Source organism: Periplaneta americana, chromosome 15, assembly GCF_040183065.1.
Source record: "Periplaneta americana isolate PAMFEO1 chromosome 15, P.americana_PAMFEO1_priV1, whole genome shotgun sequence".
NCBI lineage: Eukaryota > Metazoa > Arthropoda > Insecta > Blattodea > Blattidae > Periplaneta > Periplaneta americana.
Window position 1 is genome coordinate 5,788,432 of NC_091131.1, and position 22,334 is coordinate 5,810,765.

General features: G+C 36.9%; 2 protein-coding genes across 2 annotated transcripts in view; one reads left to right on the top strand and one right to left on the bottom strand.

The window, feature by feature from the left end:
* Positions 1 to 22,334, bottom strand: part of S6KL (S6 Kinase Like) — a 288,054-nt gene that overhangs the window by 137,611 nt on the left and 128,109 nt on the right. The window lies entirely within an intron of this gene.
* LOC138715807 (probable serine/threonine-protein kinase kinX) overlaps positions 12,675 to 22,334 on the top strand; it is a 37,116-nt gene continuing 27,456 nt past the window's right edge. Inside the window, exon 1 of the mRNA XM_069848897.1 lies at positions 12,675 to 12,882. The gene's annotated coding sequence lies outside the window, so the exon portion shown is untranslated. The remainder of the gene's footprint in view (positions 12,883 to 22,334) is intronic.

Consider the following 22,334-nt stretch of genomic DNA (forward strand, 5'->3'; position numbering starts at 1 on the left):
ATCTAAAAATTAGCATGGATACAGTTTTAATAAGTTCTCTTCCCTTTATCTATTGAATCAGTGCTGGCCATCCCTGAATATAGCTCGACCAAGCGGCATATAGGCCTACTACTTCTTTCGTCTGTCTCTTTCCTTTCCTCTGTAAAGGGCTCAGGCTCTCCTGAGCTCTAAAGCGCGCGCATGCTCCTATGGGCATCAATTGACATGACTGGTCTAGTGCATCTTTCATAATCTCCAGACCTAACAACAACAACGGACTACTGTCTTTTCGTTTTCCTGTAGAACTGACATTATCAAGCTGGTTTTACGTTGGGAGGGATACACTAATAGTATTGGAGATTGTTTCATTCAATAAAGTTTGTTTATGTTTCTTACAGTCTCTAGTGGTCTTTAAAAGAAACCCGTTGTCACCTGATATTACATAACGAACAGGACTTTGTCACTTTAAAGCTTTTTGTTTTTCTAAACAGCTTACAAATACTAACAATCTCTTAGGAGTTTATTGCTTCTTCTGCATGTTTTCAATGTATTCTCCTTTCCTTTCTCGCAGTCACTTTGTTGTATCCGCTCATAAAACCTAAGCACAACAATGTTGATTCACTATGAAATCCATGACTGGCATGAGCAGACGCACTTGACTATTTCAGCTTCACTACTTCACAACAGCTTCCTTTTGCTTCATAGGAAAAAGCTGAACCTACAAGGACAGAGTAATGACCGGCACACAATTCCTATCTACCCGAGTCACGAAAAACCTGAACATCAATTATATTCAGTGACTGTGACAACGAAAATCAAATAAAATTAATTGCAAAAAAAAAAGTACTTTTTGCGTTTATAGAGTAAAGAGTACGGTTCGCATAAATATGTGCAATCTTCATTCAAATACAATTAATACAATGTGTACGGTACACAGACTCGTCTCACCTGTAGGTAAATACTTTAATTATTGACTCCGCTTCGTTAACCAGAAGATACTGAGATTCATCACTATGTGTTATGAGGAAATAACTAAATGTCTTATTATACCTGTACTCCTTCTAAATTAATTTATTGGAGTGGAGATTTGTAACAAAACAGGAATTAATGTAGATAAGACGTAAGCGTGAAAACCATTTCTGACGACTTCCGGTTGTTGCTGTGAGCTCCACTAGTGAGGTCGTGGCTGAACGCGAAAACATCCATGGAATAAAATACGTATTCAAGGATTAACCTATACCGGTATGCGATTTATTTACACTGATATATAATTAATGTGTCACCTACCTACTTCTTTGAAAACAAAACTAAACTTTATATAATTTATTTTATTACAACATTTTCACAATCGCCGCCTAATAATAACAAATGAATAACACCTATCGACAAATACGAAAAATAACAAATGAATAACACTTATCGACAAATACGAATAATAACAAATGAATGGCACCTATCGACAAATACGAATAATAACAAATGAATAACACCTATCGACAAATACGAAAAATAACAAATGAATAACACTTATCGACAAATACGAATAATAACAAATGAATAACACCTATCGACAAATATGAATAATATGGAATGACACCTATCGACAAATACGAATAATAACAAATGAATGACACCTATCGACAAATACGAATAATAACAAATGAATAACACCTATCGACAAATACGAATAATATGGAATGACACCTATCGACAAATACGAATAATAACAAATGAATGACACCTATCGACAAATACGAATAATAACAAATGAATAACACCTATCGACAAATACGAATAATAAGAAATGAATAACACCTATCGACAAATACGAATAATAACAAATGAATAACATCTATCGACAAATACGAATAATAAGAAATGAATAACACCTATTGACAAATACGAATAATAACAAATGAATAACACTATCGACAAATACGAATAATAACAAATGAATGACACTATCGACAAAAACGAATAATAACAAATGAATAACACCTATCGACAAATACGAATAATAACAAATGAATGACACCTATCCACAAATACGAAAAATAACAAATGAATAACACCTATTGACAAATACGAATAATAACAAATGAATAACACCTATCAACAAATACGAATAATTACAAATGAATGACACCTATCGACAAATAACAAACGGCGATCACACATGATAATGTTAGCGTCCAAAAACAAACTATTTATTTAAATTAAAAAGATTAATAATAATAATTTATTTTTTATTAAGATCGGTCAAAAATAGTATGCAATACATGTGTTAAGTGCATAACAGAATCTCGGAAATAGAGAACATTCTCTAACATTTCCTCAATTTCGTTATAATGCACTTGCCACGCTTGTACCACAACATACTATGTCTGTATAAAACTGATGTTGAAAAGCCAGAAATGGAATATTTGCCCTGCACTCGTGTTTACTCTTCGCATGTAACAAGTCTCGGATGATGTCAACCAGTTGCCAGTCACCTTGCCCGTGGTTACTGGTGTACGGCCACCTCGTTTAATTTCTCATAGCGGCATTGGAACAAGCGAGAAGCAACGGATGGTGAATAGATAAGAGTAATAATTGTGGAAGACAAGGCCGCCTCAACCACCAACTGGAGGCCATATCCAGGCGCTTCTCCATTTTTGTATCTAGTCTTTCCGCTACCCAGACACAAGTACACTGCATCCTATTGCTCATTAAGCTCGCCTCATGTTTTCTTCGTTTCCTGCCTCATCCTCCAGAAGTAGACCTATCTGTGGTCGCTGTCCTGCAATCCAGATATACACAACTTCTGTATCATATCAATCTGTGTACAATTATTTCTCATCAACTGTTAGATGCATTTCCTTTATATTAAGGGAAGGTTGTAAGCCCTATCCTCGCCATGTTAAATTTAGCAACTTCAGGTACACTTATCTCATAAACTATTCGATCTACATCTATGAAAATTTGCACGCCTGTAGTTGTGATCTTCCTTAACCTACCGACTTTTTCTTAATTTATTTGTTCAGCTAAAAACCAAAAAATGTTAATTTTGATCCAAATCAGCTTACAACCTCCCCTTAAGAATCTACGAGTCTTTGGGGGGAGGGATGACACATATGAAGTACTAGGTGTAATCAATATATTTTCTAACTGCACTTGTATTTATTGTACTGTTAAACATACATGCGCGTGTTACTAAAGATCATTGCTTCCATGCCTGTTGAGTCAGTCTATCAACCAGCGTCTGATCTTCTACACGTGATTTTGTGCAAACATGTCAAGACCTATTGCGATTTTTCTGTAATCTCTCCAAATACGTCTTATTGCTAGTCTTCTCTTTCTTTCAAGCGATGCACTTAGTATAAATTCCAGGCGTTTTCCTCGTTCTAGATAACTTCTTCGTTTCCTATGTCCTGGGTGTTGCCTGCATTCAGGACAGTAAAAAAAAAAAAAAGTATACCCGTTATATGCCATGAAGGCACTTGGGAGGGGGGGGCATGGAGGTAGAGTCCCACGCTTTCCATGACCTCGGCACTAGAATGAGGTGGTGTGGTCGGCACCACGCTCTGACCGCCTTTCACCCTCGGGAAAGACCCGGTACTTAATTTTATAGGAGGCTGAGTGAACCTCGGGACCGTTCTGAAAGTTTGGCAACGAGAAAAATCCCGTTATCACTGAAGATCATTGCTTCCATGCCTGTAGAATCAGTCTATGAAACAGCGTCAGATTGTCTTTAAGAACTGAGCTTCTACACTTGATTTTGTGCAAACATGTCAAGGACCTATTGCGATTTTCATGTAATCTCTCCAAATACGCCTTATTGCTAGTCTACTTCTCTTTCTTTCAAGCGATGCACTTAGTGTAAATTCCAGGCGTTTTCCTCGTTCTAGATAACTTCTTCGTTTCCTATGTCCTGGGTGTTGCCTGCATTCAGGACAGTAAAAAAAAAAAAAGGCACTATAATGAGGTGGTGTGGTCGGCACCACGCTCTGACCACCTTTTACCCTCGGGAAAGACCCGGTACTCAATTTTATAGGAGGTTGAGTGAACCTTGGGGCCGTTCTGAAAGTTTAGCAACGAGAAAAATCCCGTCACCACTCAGGATCGAACCCCGGACCTTCCAGTCCGTAACCAGCTGCTCTGCCAACTGAGCTACCCGGCCGGACAATTATTCATTGCTCCTTTTATTATTATACCTTTATAAAAAAATATATTGATCCCTTATTTGCTGTAAAACAACACAATAGCGGTCGCTCACAATAAAATCCAAAAGTCTTCTTCGTGACTTTTTATATTAAACAAAAAAAGAAAAAAGCAAATATGATATCGAAATTAGCATTGTCCTCAGATTATTATACAATGTGTTAATTAAGTATGGAATATTGCTAATAACTCTTTATACATTTATTTTATGAAAAAATACCAACAACAAAAGTTGTTGGAGATATCTAACTAAAACTTATAGCTGTGGACTTACAAATGTATTGATTCATGTACAGTGTGTGGAAAAAATTATCACTTTTTTTAAATTGCAGCCTATATTAAATTCCACATATTTTAAATTTCCATTCAATTTCACATACGCTGGGGTTCGAACACTGAGCTACCGAAGTGGTAGTCATAGAGTTATACACACATTACCGCGACAGTTAACCTCAGTGGTGCGGCGGCAGAGTAGTCAGACCTTCAGTCTGTCACGCAGGCGGTCCGAATTCGAGTTCCGATCAAGTCAAACTTGTGGCGAACAAGGTCGCAGCTGAGGTTTTTCTCAGAGTTCTCCGTTCCTCCGTATTAGGCGTCTACATCATTCCGTCAACATTTCTCTATTTCGATATTCCACAGCGCTCCCCGTTCGCCGGCTGGCGACGCACGGAGGGGGCTGGCCTAGGGATGAGGGGGGTTGCCTGCTCTAAACCTGGGTATGCAGCGAACCTTAAGGCTCATTCACAATGAAAATTAAACATAACGTAAGCGTTAACTTAAGAATATAAATGTTACGATAAAATCAAGAAGTCATACCATCATTCACGATGGGAACATAAACATAACCGCAAACATACTTGGTAACCATGGAAACATAACAACGAAGCCATTTCCTCATATTCTGTCGTATACTTCAGCGCTCCACGATTGTGTTCTGTTTGCAAATCACATAAGCATAAGCATGAAAGTTTGAGTTTACAAACTTTCATGTTAACGTCTTACGGTAATGTTTATGTCAATGCTTACGTGAATCATTGTGAATGATCCCATTTGATAGCCTGGGCGCAAACTTCTGTGTTTATGTTACGGTTATGTTTAATTTTCATTGTGAATGGGCCTTTAGTGTAGTCAGCCGGTGTGAGTTTAGGAATGCGCCTAGCTTAAGAGTTAGAGCAATAGATCTTGAAAGTTCGTAGTGTCGCCCCTCCCAAAATTCCAATCCATTCTATTCCATTCATCCTCTGATTGAGGTTCTGGCTGATATGTACATCTATTGTCAGGCAGTACATCTCACTTGACGATATGTGTCAGAGGAAGAACAATTGTTTGCATACATCTGAAGTCTGACTAGTGTAATATGTAGCTAGTTGGCGATGTATGCATTGGAGGGGAAAAGGAACTGGCCACCCTACCCCATTATCTCCGGGCCTAGTTGCCTCATAAGTGTTGGCTTCTTGGTATCACTTGTGAGGTTCGGAAAGTTGACTAAACAACAACTATTCCATTCCATAACCTCAGAACACAGAAGGCAATATTGTACAGCAGAAAAATAGTAATATGCGTTACAAGAGCGGTATGTTGAAGTTTTCATGTTCGAGGAAAAGTTTGAAAAAGCGAAACGTAGTTGAGCTTGTTTAATTTCCGAGAATTGAAAGAAAACATACCGCTCGTGTATCGTACATTATTTTGTGCGAAGATCGTTTATTACATACCTGAAAGAGGAATTTCTAATTAGTTGCAATGAAATCTCCATCTTGGGTTCTGTTCAATGATGGCAAATTTGCAAAACAAAAATATCTATCTTCAACATTGTTGCTTTAAAATGTTTTCTGTGTTTACTATACTCCAGCACGCCGTGATATACGTCTGTCTTTTTTTTCCCCAGTCTATGATGAGTCTGGAATCTTGTTGATTTTTTCACGGCTTCCTTAATGTTACTTGCATCACGAATGCAGTAACTTCAGTGGAGTTGTAGAGTTTACTTAATTTTTGCAAATATTTAAAAACAATAATTAATAGTACAATTTAGGTGAAATTGCAGTGGTAAGCTTCCAATTTATAATTATTACTATATTGAACGTCCCTAAAAATAATATGTTAAAAGCCTAAAGCAGTAAAATCAATATATGACTTAAGCGGTAAGAAGAGGGAAATTGTTATGCGTGTTCGGTTGGGAATACTGAATGTGGAATTTTAGACTTTCCGCGGATTGGTTTTGTGCGGAAACCAAGCAAATACGCACGATCTCGCACAAATGTAATTCAACAACATTCTTAAATCTATAATCATACGGACAAGAAATAAAGTTAAATAGACACAACTATCTGCAGATACTTTACAAGCCAAACTTATGAAAATGTGCAGTATGAAGTTGTAATATGCTTGGTTCAAACCCACGCCATAAGAGTGACGATGATGATGATGATTTTATTTTATTGGGTTATTTTACGACGCTGTATCAACATCTTACGTTATTCAGCGTCTGAATGAAATGAAGGTGATAATACCGGTGAAATGAGTCCGAGGTCCAGCACCGAAAGTTACCCAGCGTTTGCTCGTATTAGGTTGACGGAAAACTCCGGAAAAAACCTTAATCAGGCAACTTGCCCCGACCGGGATTCGAACCCGGGCCACCTGGTTTCGCGGCAGCGCGCTGACCGTTATTCCACAGGTGTGGACGACGACGACGACGATGATGATGATGATGATGATAATAATAATAATCGACAAACCGACAAAAGCACAGAGAACAGCTTCTAACAGAGACGCCATGGGTTTAGTACCTAGTGGAGGCTGTTTTAAACTTCAATCGTGAGCAGTCGGTATTAATCATAAAGGAAGCCAATACTTAACTTTAGGGCCGTACAGCTATAGAGAGAGATGGTAAGGGTATTAATAATTTCAAGAAAGTCTTGCAGCTTCGTGTGAAGTGGGAATGAGGTAAAGGGAGCTGGAGCTGTATTTTCCTTCGTAACAGTGTGATTCCTACGAGATACGCGGGTTGCATACCCTCACGGCTTCGTCCGATTTAGCGCGCAGACAACCAAGTCGGCGCAGGAACGTGGTTCGATTCCCTACAGATTTCTTTTTAGTGGAAAATATTTGTATGCCAAAATCCACTAATGGATATTTTGATTTTGACGCCATCGATTGGTAAAATCACTCGTATATTAGTATTGGGAAATAAACCAACACAAGAAATATTAGTACCTCAATAATCAGGATACAGCAAGGGAAGTGGGTAGGTATTAGACATACACACATAATTAGAATATATTTTCAGCAAGTCTTCAGATTATGACGTAAAACAGTGGCATCACGGCACTAACAGTTCCAACTCTTCTAGTCGAATTCCAATCACATGTCACGCGCACAGAATGGAATTCAGGGCAGTAGCCAGATGTTACGAATTATTGGAGAAACAGATGGATGATGACCAGACAGCGGACTTTAGATGAAAGCCATTGAGTATGATCCCAAAACTCGCTCAGCTTATGATTTACGTATATATATGATTATGTGTGAGACCTCTATCATTATATTATAAGCTCTTTTTCTTCCACAACGCAATGATTGGAATGACCTACCTGCAGCGGTCTCTGAGGGCTGTCCTTCCTTAAGGAGATTCAAGAATAATTTAAAAAGTTGTATATAAAGTGAAAATTAAAATTAAGGTGACATTCAACATTTAATTTTTTTAAGGTGACATGTATTTATTTAGCCTGACGAGTTACTTCCTTGGTTTGAATTGTAAATTATTTAAAAATAGCGTGTAAGAGGGCCTTAGACTAGAAATGTTTAGTTTAAATGTAGTTCTGTTTATAAGTATGCATAAGGATGTAATTATTTGATTTATTTGAACTGTTGTATCAGTGAAGCGAGGTGAGTCAGTGAAGTTATGGTTTTACAGTGCAGTGAACAGTTCCGATCAGTGATAATTTATAGCGTCAATGAAATGTGTTCTATAGTGTCAGTGAAATGTGTCCTAAAGTGTCAGTGAAATGCGTCATAGTGCCACTACAGGGAATGAGATGAGAGTAAAGTGAAAGACTATTGAAACTTATGTAGGACCTATACATAATTACGTAGGTTGTGTTGTAAAATTAGGTATTTTATTTTATGTTTTATTATTATTGTGTTAAATTGTATTGTGTATTATTATTGTATTGTGTGTAAAATTGTATATGTGTTGTAAAACTGTATTGTGTATTGTAAATTTTATTGTGTATTGGTTATCATTTTATTGTGTATTGTTAATATTGTATATACCACTGCCACCGGGTGCTTGCCCACTTGCAGTGTAAATAAATACATACACATACAACAACGCCAGTCCTTGTCTAAAAGTTTGTGTTATTATGCACGTCACTTGAAAACTCGCTCAGTTCGCAGACCGGTGGATACAAAAACTAGCCCAGCCCTTACATAGAAATGGACTTAACGCGTTTTGATATCACACTCTTCCATTTTATTCCTGAAGAGATAGACTCGGATATGAAGTTGTATTAAAATGTTTCATGGATTGTTATAAGTTGTTGTTTAGTCAACTGTTAGGTCTGAACCTCACAAATGATACCAACATGGCATCAGTTATAAGGCAACTAGGCCAGGAAATAATGGGGTAAGGTGGCCAGTTTTTCTCCCCTCCATTGTATACATCGCCGATTAACTACATATTACACATATCATAATCTCTTCCCACGCACGCAAAATAGCCGCATATTAGCCATACCAACACATAAGACATCATCGTATTCATCATCATACACAATCTCGCTCTCGCGCTTGTGGAATTGTTGTTCACGATATATGTCAGTGATATTACATCTCATGTAAGGCATTGTAACTATCACTTGTATGCTGACGACCTTCAATGCTACATCTCTTCCCGCTTAGATCGAATAAATGACGCTATAGATAAATTGAACAAAGACATTGACTCGATTGTGACATGGACAAAGAAATTCCATCTTAATATCAATCCTGGAAAGACACAAGCAATCATATTAGGACACAAACGGCAAACCGACGCTGTAAAGCACCTCGACATTTCCCCCGTTAAAGTAAGTACAGTGCATATCCCTTTCAGTTCTTCGGTAAAAAATCTTGACATTCACATGGATAATAATCTCAACTGGGACATGCAAATCACAGAAACCTGCAGAAAAGTATATTCTATTATTCATGTGCTAAAAAGGATAAATGTTCATCTTCCCTCTTGCTTAAAAAAGTCCCTTGTGCAGACCCTTGTATTTCCCCATTTTGACTATGCTGACATTTTACTGACTGACCTTTCCAGCGACAACAAAATGAAACTTCAACGTGCTCATAATTTGTGTGTACGTTTTGTAAGCAATGTTCGTAAATATGATCATATTACCCCATCCCTGGAAGCAATAGGTTGGCTTAAACTAGATAAGAAATGAAATTTACATTCACTTCTCTTTCTCTTCGAAATCTTGAACTCTTCTATTCCTTCGTACCTGTCGTCTCGCTTCACTTACCTTTCTTCCCACCACAATCTGAACACACGCTCTCGCCATGAAACAATACTAACAATACCATCCCATCGCACCTCCTCATACTCATCCTCTTTCACAATAGCCCTGCCAAGACTCTGGAATTCGTTACCTGCTAGCATCAGGGACTGTCGAAATAAAATTCAATTCAAACGCAAACTTACTAGGCACTTGGTCAGTAATTGAGACTCGTTCAGACATGGTTTCTTGTAAATAGTTCTTTTAATCTACCACAAAATATCTCAATATTAGGTAATTTCATCACTATAGAATTTTGTTATTGTAGGTTTAATTTGTAATTTAGTAAATACAAAAATATTCTTTGTTCTTAACTTCTATGATAAAATGTCTAGCTTTCATTAATCAGGTATTCTTGTCGTACTTTAATTTTTATTGTAATTGTAATTGTAATTGTAAATTTAATATTAATTGTAATCTTATTGTTCATGTTATAGTTGTAATCCCCTGGTAGAGGGGCAGAGAAGGCCTGACGGCCTTATCTCTACCAGGTTAAATAAATAAATCTAATCTAATACCCTACCCAGTGACATCAGAGACTGTCGGAATTTAGTAGCGTTCAAAAGCAAACTTATTAAGCATTTTCTTACTGCGTAGAGTAGGTTTAATTTTGAATGAATTAATAAAAAAAATGTTTCTCTCTCCTTAACTTTTACAATAAACTGTCTAGCTTTTATTAATCTGTTAATCTTTTAGTACTTTGATTTTTATCGTATTTGTAAATTTAATATTAATTATAATTGTATTCTTAATATTGTAGTTGTAATCCCCTGGCAGAGGGGAAGAGAAGGCCTCTACCAGGTTAAATAAATAAATAAATAAATAAATAAATAAATAAATAAAATAATCAGAGTTGAGATGCCTACAAACAACTGCTCTTCTTCTGACACATATACTAGTAATAGTGCTAATTTTATAGAACCTAAAAATGACAAATTTGACGTTAGAACCTATTTAGCCTATTTTAACATATTAATAACACACTTTTTTGTTTCTTTCTTTGTAACGATGAAAATCAAATCGCTTTATTTTGATAAAGTGGCAAGAATGATTTTCTCTTTGGAAAATGAAGTAATTTGCATCTCTTGTGCTAAGAATCTTCTTTTAGGGACGATTCCATCGACATGGAGGTGGCTTATATCTGGTCACATTTTACATTCTTGGTAGTTGTGACCGCTCTGAAGGGCAAAATGTTTATAAAACACTTGATTCTAAAATAGGGGGTAGGCATATAAGACGTATTTACTAATTTTGAGTAAGACGTGATGGAAAGTTATTTTAGATATGACTTTTAGAGTATATATCTATTTTTTTAATTTTTGGAGACAATTTATAATTTTATGACGTGAATATGTTAGGAGAAAACCCACAAACGATTAGGAAAAATACGGGAATTTTACTGGAAGCAAGTAAAGAGATAGGTTTGGAAGTAAATCCCGAAAAGACAAAGTATATGATTATGTCTCGTGACGAGAATATTGTACGAAATGGAAATATAAAAATTGGAAATTTATCTTTTGAAGAGGTGGAGAAGTTCAAATATCTGGGAGCAACAGTAACAAATATAAATGATACTCGGGAGGAAATTAAACACAGAATAAATATGGGAAATGCGTGTTATTATTCGGTTGAGAAGCTTTTATCATCCAGTCTGCTGTCCAAAAATCTGAAAGTTAGTATTTATAAAACAGTTATATTACCGGTTGTTCTGTATGGTTGTGAAACTTGAACTCTCACTTTGAGAGAGGAACAGAGATTAAGGGTGTTAAGAATAAGCTGCTTAGGAAAATATTTGGGGCTAAGAGGGATGAAGTTACAGGAGAATGGAGAAAGTTACACAACACAGAACTACACACATTGTATTCTTCACCTGACATAATTAGGAACATTAAATCCAGACGTTTGAGATGGGCAGGGCATGTAACACGTATGGGCGAATCCAGAAATGCATATAGAGTGTTAGTTGGGAGGCCGGAGGGAAAAAGACCTTTAGGGAGGCCGAGACGTAGATGGGAAGATAATATTAAAATTGATTCGAGGGAGGTGGGATATGATGATAGAGAATGGATTAATCTTGCTCAGGATAGGGACCAATGGCGGGCTTATGTGAGGGCGGCAATGAACCTCCGGGTTCCTTAAAAGCCAGTAAGTAAGTAAGTAAATATATTTTATTAGTCACCTAAAATCAAGATTTTTGAGCCTAAAAATCTGAAGTCTATAGACTGGAGGAAAGAACTCTAAAATTCACTACTGCAGATTATAGGGGAAAAAAAAACACAATAAGAGAGGCGAGAAGTACTGACAACCAAAAGAAGAGGTGGCCAAATCACGCATTAATTGGAGTCGAAAAGGATCGACAATGAAATCAATGATAAAGACGAAGATGATGGTGGGTTATTTTACGACGCTGTATCAACATCTCAGGTCATTTAGCGTTTGAATGAAATGAAGGTGATAATGCCGGTGAAATGAGTCCGGGGTCCAACACCGAAAGTTACCCAGCATTTGCTCGTATTGGGTTGAGGGAAAACCTTTGGAAAAAACCTCAACCAGGTAACTTGCCTAGACGGGGATTCGAACCCGGGCGACCTGGTTTCGCGGCCAGACGCGCTGACCGTTACTCCACAGGTGTGGACTGGTGGTGATGATGAATTATTATTATTATTATTATTATTATTATTATTATTATTATTATTATTACGTAGAGACGATTACGGTAACGCTAACTATGAAGCTGTTGCTGCTGAGGACAGAGATGATGCTACTGTTGTCCTATGCCAACGTAGAAACGCCACAGTTTTATTATCGCGGTCTCATGACTTTTTAGACGAAACAAAGATACACTTGACCTAACTTATCGCAAACAAGCGACGTTGCGGCCCGTATGGTCAGGAGGACGGGTGTTACTTGAGGGGTTAATCATTGGGTGTTGGAGTCTCCATTTCGAACAAAGCCATTTTGGACACATTTATACAGGAAGAAGCGACTTGCCGAGTGGAGAGTGGGGAGGGGGGTTTTAGGCGACGGCAGATCATGCTCGCTCGCGGGCCGACCCCCTAACAGCCATTATATAGCCGGGGCGCGGGGTCGTCAAGAAACCACAGCTTCTTGGATCTCAGCGAGTGCGGTTCTGTATCTGTTGTTGGTGTCAGTGAGAAGATCGCAGGTAAGTCCCGCACGTGTGAGCTAGCCCACTCGACTACTGTCACGTCCGCGCTGATATCTCGCTCCTCCGACGTTTCGGCAGGGTCGCCTGCTCCGTTGTGCTTAGCTAGCCCAGAGGACCCAAAAGAGCGGACGATCCTCCCAGATCTAGGGCGATGCACAGCTGCAAAGTGTAAGTCGAGACGAAACGTCGGAGATAATAATAGTAAACTACTTTACAGTTAGCCATTGCTGCTTCAAAGATTTATTAATTCATTATCGGCCGCTGAACAGGTTGCAGTTGTATTGACGCCAATACCTCTGGAAGTGCGCGGCTTGCGGAACTAAAGCAAAAGTCAGTACAAGCTTTCCTCTTAAAGTTTCTTCTAAAAACGCCTTTTCATTAAAAATTTGTATCTTTTCGCTTCATGTAACACCCACTCGATTAAGGGTTCGCAGGGTGTGATTTTCTAAATCCCGTTAGTGTTAAAATACTCACAAAGATCTTCGTATATTATCAAGGGCTCTATAAGTACAGTTACAAAGTGTTTGGAGGAACTAAATATAAACTCACAAATGTAAAATTCAAAAACCTCTTCAAAGGGTTTGTATTGGTTTTTCCATTGTTGCTGCAGTGAGTCAAGTGGATTCAACGCCACCAACTCACAGGATAGGGTTATTTGATCCCCCCCTTTTTTTTTCACCTGAAGACAAAGTTGAAAATTTTCCCGGAACGTTTTCCATTCTAATAATATAAAGATCACATTTCGAAAATTAGGTTCATCTTTGGGAAAATTTTAGAACACGGATTGCACCTACCAAATTATGTCTTAAAATACTAAAAAGAGCAGATTTGTCTGCGTTTGTCGAATGCGTATCATTATATTTACGAAAAGGCACTTTTCAGTGCCAATAATTTATTTTGTGTGCACAAGGTTGGAATTTTGAAGTAAGAGGGAAAGGGTGCAGTCCATGTTCTGGAGTTTATCCAACGTTCCATCAAAACACTCTGCGGACGCTACCTTTTAAGACGAATAAAATTTTCTTCGCATTTTCAACATATTGGCACTAAATTTCTGTGAAATTAATATATTGTATAACACACAACCCAAAATCATATCGCGGATGTGACAAACTTAAGAATTATTCATGTGGGTTAGCGCACACCTCACGATAACTATGGATAATTTACTTGTAAAGAATTGTGTAAATATCACTTTATTACTTTTATTACTGTATATAGCTTAAGAGAATTCAATAATTAGAACAGAAGGAATGTATTAGAAATATCCAGATAAGAGTTGTTTCGTAGACAAGTCTGTGTGGTCACTCACAGTCCAGTGCATTGTGTTTTCTGTGGTCCCCATATCACGTCTTAGAATGTGACGTTCATGTCTCCCAGACTTCTGACAAAAGCTCCCTGAAAGCTTGCTCGTAATATGTTTGTCACGCTATAAAAGTATATGCATGCAAGTTGGGCTCGGGAGTAATGTGGTTCTCGTATTCCATTTTTTGTACAAGCTTGTATGTTTTTAGAAACCCAGTAGACCCGGGTTCAATTCCCGACTTGAAGTAGAGATTCATTTCTCTTGTAAGAAAATGTAAATGGGTGTTTTCTGGTGTAGTTTTAAGCGCCACGCTGAGATCACATGGTCAAATTATTATACTGCTTGTGAATGTCTAATGTTGGTACACTATCATCACAAAACAAAGGTAATCTTTGAAGATGTAAACATATTGAATACAAGCAGAGAGGCTTAAATCAATTATTTCGTATCGTTGCCCCAACCATGGAGTTGAAATGGATATCTTTCGATAATTTTCAAATGTTCCAAGTTTAAAAAAAAAAAAAAAAGTAAGAAGTTTAGCAGAAATGTGATAAGAGGAAGAACTACGATAGGCGCAAGAAATGCATTAAAGTATCACCATCACCAATCTCAATAGACATTCACATCATTCCAATGTAAATTCTACGATAATAACTAAAATAAATAATATAGACTACTATAATTTATAATTAATTGATTAAAGAAGTAACAGTCAACGACAGAAGATATTTCATTTCTGCTGTACGTGTTATATAACTATTTTTCTAGGCCATAGGTTTTGTCAAAACATCATAAATTTGCAGAAAACAACCCTTTCTTACTCCCCTGTGCTATGCATTGCACACAAAACAGCTAGCACTGAAGTAAATAATTAGTTTCGTCGTCTCCCACACTTTTCTGTAACACAGAATCCAAACAGAAGCTTAATACATTCACGTGAATTCTAAGTCGCATTACGAATCCTATGCAAGGCGAGGAGACTTCAACGCGCGGGAAGACGCGCAACTCGCCCCCCTCCCAACGCCCAACGAACGCCCAGGCTTTCACCATGGCCAACAACACTTTCATGCGGCGATTTACAACGTGTGGTCCGCGAAGCTGAGGGAATAGTTATTAAGCCGTTAAAAATCGATTCAGTAGATAGGCGCATCTGGAGCTGGGGGACGAGGCGTGTGTGAAAGTGCGAGAAAGCATGCAATGCAATTTTGCAAACAAGAACACGAACACACTTGCAGCTTAGGTAGATCATGTTTTTACATTCCACACAATTCCTCTCTCAAACGTTTCAATATTTCTGCAGCTGCAATGGGAGTTTCCTATCTCCTCCTCCTTCCACCACCACCTTCATCTTTGATTACTGTTGCACGGAGTGGTTCTTTTCGGAAAATAAACTAATGAAGACAGAGGTTGCGTCTGGCTAGCGCTGCCTTTCACATTGAAGACCTAGGATCAAGCCCTGCTTAAGTCCAAGGGACATTTGAGTAAGGAGAAAGACAGTGCTGGGGCAGGTTTACAAGAGACAGGTCCGTTTCTCTCCCACAATTCTACAATTTTCTCCATTGATCATAAATTTAGTGATATTTCGTACTATTTTGATCCCGGGGAAACCGAATTGCGACAATTACTGGCTGAAGAAGCCACAGAAAATTCTGTGGTGTTCGGGTAAAGGGGTATTAGTCATTTTTTTGTCCAGGTGGAATTTTGTTCCTTAGATGAAAACACAAGTTAAATTATACAAGTGGGTGTGCAAAAATCAAATAATACTACCAGTTGATGTGTTTTATTTGTGTAGAAAATTATTTGTAATAAGGGTTCCAAGTTTAATTTTCATTTATCTCCGAACTCATTTTTATGACTTATCTCCCTTTACCCAAACACCACAGAATTATTCCTATTATGTTTAATACTTCCATTTAGATATTATTATTATTATTATTATTATTATTATTATTATTCGTAGCACATGCATAAATGCTTAGTCAATACTTCGTAGTTTGTTGAAGACAGACCATTTCTATCACGACTACCTTTTTTGAATCGGCAATAAAGGGAGATCAGAGGATCTATATTACCACGTTAAATTAATCATATTTAAGTATTTTCACCTCAGAAAATATTACAGATATCTCTTTGAAAATTTTACTCCTGATTCTTTATTGGTCCACACCTGTGGAGGTGGCCCGGGTTCGAATCCCGGTCGGGGAAAGTTATCTGGTTGAGGTTTTTTCGGGGGTTTTCCCTCAACCCAATACGAGCAAATGCTGGGTAACTTTCGGTGTTGGACCCCGGACTCAATTCTCCGGCATTATCACCTTCATATCATTCAGACGCTAAATAACCTAGATGTTGATACAGCGTCGTAAAATAACCCAATAAAATAAATAAAAGAAGATTCTTTATTAAGGTCTAAAAATAAATTAAGATTTTCTGTGACCGGATATATTTTAAGAAAATGGAATAACATTACTGTTCATCCGCAATATAGTTTTTATCCAAATGATCTGAAATAGAGTTCAGCAATCAATGCAATAGGCTACCGTATATAAGCTATAAAATTGTCGTGATTATAGCTATATTAGTTTATGTGAAAACGGTACATTTGTTGTGAATCTTCCGACAAAGTATTACTTTAGATAAACGTACATTCTCAAAAACACTTGATAGTAAACTTTTGAAAATTTATAACGAAGTCAGTCATTACAATTTTCAGAAACGTCGCCAGCTTAGGAAACAAAAACTTAGCTATAAAACACGCCAAACCACAAACTTTTCATCCATATAGTTTCAGAGATACAGTGGGGAATAACAAAAAAAAACAATATACATAAAACATATCATAACGCAATTAAAAGTACTTACAAATAGAATTTATATATATATATATATAAATTACGCAGAAAATACCAAATAATTACTCTGAACAGAAAGTAAAATTTTGATTTTTTTTTTTTTTTTTCAAAATCTGACTTCTGCTCGAACCTTAAAAATGCTGTAAGTTTTTGAATTCTGAGGTTATCTATCGTCGATAGAATTGGTGATAGCGAAGTAGTACTTGGGGATATAATTTCGGGGATATTCTATAAAACTACCTGATATTCGCCTTACACTCTGGGAAAACCCAGGAAAAAACCCATTCAGGTAATCAGTTCAAGCGGGACTCAAACTCATGCTTGAGCGCAGACTCGGAACACGAGTCCCGTTCGTTATCTTCAGACTATGACGATGCGGTGACCGTTATTCAATTTTGAAGTTACAGCACTAAATAAGTCCATTCTTATACATAGTTATGAAAACAGAGAGATCTTCATCTGTGGAAGGTAGGCGCTATTTTTAATGAGTCCACATCTTCACGCCAAGGTCGGACACTAGCATTGAAGGCCTGCCAATCAAATGGAGATCAACTGATTGCCAACAGATTCGTCAGAAACGCGGAATTCTCTGCGTTTAAGGGCTGAACACTGTGCATAAATTACTGGACACAACATAAACACCCTGTAGCGATGGCAAAGTCTTTGTAGCTCCGTAGATATTGTATTTTGGACCTATGCTTATTAGAAGTTGTTCACTTACTGTCGTGAATACTATGAAAATCTATAACCATTTTTGAACGCCCTGTATGTGACTTAAAACAATGACTTTATTAATTTTATTAAGATTTTTTAAAACTAATTTAGTCATATTTTGCAATTCATTTTGCGTAATTTTCAGAAAAGTCTGTGAATATATTAGAAATTTAATTTTTCAGTCGTTGACTTTACTACATTATATATTTTGTTAGGTGTTAACCTTTACACAATAAATTGTGTGATGTATGAACGTTTTCGTTGACCATGTCAACATCATCAGATACACTCTGTCATTTTACAATATCAATACTCTCAATGTTATCTACACAATTCACATACAATACATGTTTACTGTCATATGAAGGTAAAACCTATTAAAATTATATGAATTAGTTTTATAATGTTGAATTGTGGATACCCCAACTGTCAACAATTAAAATATAATTATATTATCATGGGTATATTCATATGTATCTGATGATCTGATGATGTTGACATAGTCAACGAAAACGTTCATACATCACACAATTTATTATGTAAAGGTTAACACCTAACAAAATATATAATGTAGTAAAGTCAACGACTGAAAAATTAAATTTCTAATATAATTTAGTCATAGTTCAAAATAAAACCAACACAGTTCATAGAGCCTACATAATTTTTAATTCTAAAGAAGCTTTCTTACTTGAAGAAAGACTGACGATGACTAACATAACAGGGTTAAACCAAATAGTCTTGAACCTCGGCCCTCCGGAGTTACGAACGTATTGCATTACGCCTCCGCTTGCAATTGGTTGGTTTTGTCTGAATACCACTGCTTCAAATGCTGGCACGTGCCCGTATTTTGGGAAATATACATCCAAGACGAAGTTGGAAAGTTTTCTGATACAAAACTGAAGTCAAGACTTTTTAACGGTCAATTACACATGGTCAATCGGGACATAAGGATATCCCGTCCACGGTTGGGTGACCAAGGGTGTAAAATGATTACGCACTGACTAATAACCACCAAACAACGTTTCCTCAAATAAGACTGTTAACGCCAGGAAACGGGGAGAGCTCAGAAGCACGACTGTGACGCTCGGTGTGTCATGGCATGTAACCTAACTGTGCAGCACCAAACTAGATAAGCAGAAGCGGATTGCGGTCTGCAAATGTTTGACCCTAGTCACAGTTTTAGTCTGAAGCACAATTCTACAGATAATATTTATAAGAAATGAAGCACCTTCATGGTCTATTTTCGTAACGGCTAAGAACACGTCAATTTGAAGAAGTTACTTGTACATGAGTTGATAGATATCTTTGAGCTCTCAAAGTTAGGTGTACACAGGGTGTTTAAAAAACATTCAATATTTTGAAAAATGGTACTATTCATCAAAACAAGAAAAAATAAACATAGATCCTAAAATTGATATGTTCCGAGATATGGGTACATCATCACATCATCATCATCACCACCACCACCACCATCATATGAGGTGACATGCATTATTGTGCGTTTTGCACATTTCGAAAGAATTTAGTTTATATTAGTTACATTCCCTTATTTCCAACTAACAGAATAAAATATTTATTGCTTTTCTGTTTCATAATTCAGTAAAACAAAACACACACATACCGGGTGTAACTAAATTCTGGTAGACCACAAAATATATTATACAGATACTGATAGTTCGTGAAGTGTTTAAAGTGATATAAAATACACAAACATTGATGTTTACAAATACTATTTCCGGTTTAACTTGAAATCACATTAACTTCATTTTAAATGGGACACGCTGTATATCTGTATTTTTTTTGTCTCGGCTTCAAATTCTGGATCTAATGAGGTGTAATATATCCAGGTTTGAATTGGTAGTCCTTTGTTTAATACATATGGAAACAACAATACTTGCTATGAAAGATCACGGTTTAAAACAAATGAATGTTTACGTGTTTGTTTCTGATTGCGATGATGAACAAATTGTTATTCATACTACAGTTACATAATTATTAATCAATTAAAGGCATTGGTTTTGTAAAATGGAACGTTACCATTATACTCGTTATGCTAGAATATTTGCTTACATTCCCTTATTTCCAACTAACAGAATAAAATATTTATCGCTTTTCCGTTTCATAATTCAGTAAAACAAAACACACACATACCGGGTGTAACTAAATTCTGGCAGACCACAAATTATATTACACAGATACTGATAGTTCGTGAAGTGCTTAAAGTGATATAAAATACACAAACATTGATATTTACAAACACTATTTCCGGTTTAACTTGAAATCACATTAACTTTATTTTAAATGGGACACACTGTATAACTGTATTTTTTTTTGTCTCGTCTTCAAATTCTGAATCTAATGAGGTGTAATATATCCAGGTTTGAATTGGTAGTTCTTTAATACATATGGAAACAACAATAGTTGCTATGGAAGATCGCGGTTTAAAACAAATGAATGTTTACATGTTTGTTTCTCATTGCGGTGATGAACAAATTGTTATTCATACTACAGTTACATAATTATTAATCAATTAAAGGCATTGGTTTTGCAAAATGGAACGTTACCATTATACTCGTTATGCTAGAATATTTGCTTCATATTCAAATAACAGATTCGGCGATAACTGGATAGGTATCAATGGATCTACTAGATGGCCAGCTAGGGAACCTGACTTCACAATTCACAATATTTTTTTAAAATTGAGTCACAGCATCAAAAGCTATTGCAACCCCTCAGCAACTAAATAACATTAAGTGGGAGGTAGCTGGAAGAGCCAGGTTACATCAAGATGCTGATACTGGACATTTTGGGCAACATTCGTATAGTTTTGGGGTATCATTCAATATTATTGAATTTTTTTTGTTCTTTGTAAAGATTTCAAGGCTCAATAAATTTTTATGTTTTATTCAACGACGCTCGCAACAGCAGAGGTTATATCAGCGTCGCCGGAATTTTGTCCCGCAGGAGTTCTTTTACATGCCAGTAAATCTACTGACATGAGCCTGTCGCATTTAAGCACACTTAAATGCCATCGACCTGGCCCGGGATCGAACCAGCAACCTTGGGCATAGAAGGCCAGCGCTATACCAACTCGCCAACCAGGTCGACGGTTCATTAAATTATGCTAAACCTATATTAATTTTATTTCAATGCCATGAAAAATCTGACAACCAAAATCTCACTTAAAGATACCTCATTGAGTTCAATCTATAGATCACACCTCATGTGAAAAAATACAGTGTGTTCCATTTCAACTAGGCGGGGTTTGAGGTGATTTCCGGTTCAACTGTAAATAGATTTTTTTTACTAAAAATATGTAGCTTTATATATTGTCTTATGCAAGAAATAACATTTAATAGTAGATTACGCAACAAGCCTATGATGGTAGTAATTAAGACGCGAGTATGTTTATGAAACGAGTGCAAGCGAGTTTCATAATTTTCATACGATCGTCTTAATTACCATTATAGGCAAGTTTCATACGACTTTTTATGCTCGACCATATTTCTAACTTGAAATTATTCATAAATATTCATGTTATTCTTATCTGACTGGGGAGCGGAACTGACCTTGTGCAATATCTCGTAAATTGTGAGATGTGCGCAGACGCGAAAGTATTGATTTTTTCCGAGGAACAAATGTCATTGACCTTGATATAATCTAGAGAGTAAAATAAACATTAATCTTGATATAACCTTGAAATTGATTTGGACATTGAAAAACGAGATGACAAATTGAATTTATTTGAATATTATTTACAATTAAAGCTAATTATTATAGTAACAGAACATAACCTTCTGCGACAGTATTGGATTTCCAGCCTCCGTGACGTTTCGCTAGTTGTCTTTCGATTGCATATCTGAGAATAATCGATATTTGCGCTTTCATATTGCTACAATGGTGTTTTCTGATTGGTGGAACACCTGAACTTTAATGAATATGTGTAATTTAATGAGGTCCATTAAATGGCTGCTACCAGGTGTATAATTACTACATTTCGGCATGGTCGAGCATAATAAAAGTTTCGATAGATCATTTTGTGTTTCTGACTTGAAATAAAGCCCAATTAAATTTGTTACTAAATATTATTGTATTTAATGTATAGTATTCCCGTGTAAATTGATTCGTAGATACTTAATATGAACAAAATCCACCCAATAGTTTGCTGTAGGAGAAATGGTTGTATGCAGATATGTAGCATGCAAAAAACGAATTTTCGGTAACGAGGTTGCTGAAAATGTGCACAGCCATGAAAATCCCGAACAGATTTACGCAGCATCTCACCTACTTAGTCGGGACGGTACCAAACTAGAAGACGCATAGAAACACCCAATGTCTACACTTCCCGGCTGGAGTCTCTAAGTCCGAGGACAGTGGAAGATATCTTCCAAAGAGAAGACACCAGACAGACACAAACCGCCTGGTCGAGACGCAGGGAACCCTGACCTTGTGGAGCATGGGCACGGCAGCTTTTTGTATGTACACACACAATCGTTACAACGACCTGTACATCTTCGGGGGATCCGGTTCGAAACTCGGCCAACAGACGGCTTGTGATTTCTCTGTCCCCTGCGGCCGACAAG